Source organism: Solanum tuberosum, unplaced genomic scaffold (assembly GCF_000226075.1).
Source record: "Solanum tuberosum cultivar DM 1-3 516 R44 unplaced genomic scaffold, SolTub_3.0 scf00562, whole genome shotgun sequence".
Taxonomy (NCBI): domain Eukaryota; kingdom Viridiplantae; phylum Streptophyta; class Magnoliopsida; order Solanales; family Solanaceae; genus Solanum; species Solanum tuberosum.
The window spans coordinates 144,997-146,097 of record NW_006239494.1 but is presented as its reverse complement, the minus strand read 5'-3'; positions in this window follow the sequence as shown (position 1 = coordinate 146,097).

Below are 1,101 nucleotides of genomic sequence, written 5' to 3'. Positions count from 1 at the left end.
GAAAATAGGAAAAGAGTCGTTAGAAAAAAGTTTTTTTTCAGTTGGAAATACCATATATATATATATATAAAGAGAAAATGAAATGAAGAAATATTACAATTTACATGTATAAAGAAAATAGAAAAAGAGACGTTAGGAAAGGCGAGAAGGGAATAGTATTTTGAAAGATAAATATTTTGTCCATATAAATAGGACGAGTTGGATTGAAAAACGGAATCTAACAATATTATAGAGATTTTTATTTTGAAAGGTGCTTTATGTGTAAATATTTACTTTGCATGAATTAATTACTGATTAATATTACTATTATTATGTAAATATTTTTAAATACATGCTAATAATTTTACATTAAAATTTGAATCGAATTCTAATTTGGATTAATTTTTTTTATTTAATTTTTGGGATTAATATTTATATTGATTGATTTCTTGTTTTGGTTTCGAATTCTAGAAAAAAGAAGGGAGAAACCGAAAAAAAACAAATTATATATATATAAAATTGCAAATATAACTTTGATTATGTTTCTAATTATTGACACTATCAATATAAGCGCTTTAAGGATCTCGTCTTACTAAATCTTTTGATTCTTTCAATCACTACAAACTTCGAACAATCAAAATACTAGGAAAAATAAATAAATAAATATATATATAGTTTCACGCACAATATCATATCCAGATCAAGGATCATGTCTCGCTAGATCACTTAATTCTTCCTATCAATACAAGCGCTTTAAGGATCCCGTCTTACTAGATCTTTTGATTCTTTCTATCATTACAAGCTTCAAACTATCGAAATACTAGAAATATATATAGATATATATAGTTTCACGCACAATATCATATCCAGATCAAGGATCATGTCTCGCTAGATCACTTAATTCTTCCTATCAATATAAGCGCTTTAAGGATCTCGTCTTACTAAATCTTTTGATTCTTTCAATCACTACAAACTTCGAACAATCAAAATACTAGGAAAAATAAATAAATAAATATATATATAGTTTCACGCACAATATCATATCCAGATCAAGGATCATGTCTCGCTAGATCACTTAATTCTTCCTATCAATACAAGCGCTTTAAGGATCCCGTCTTACTA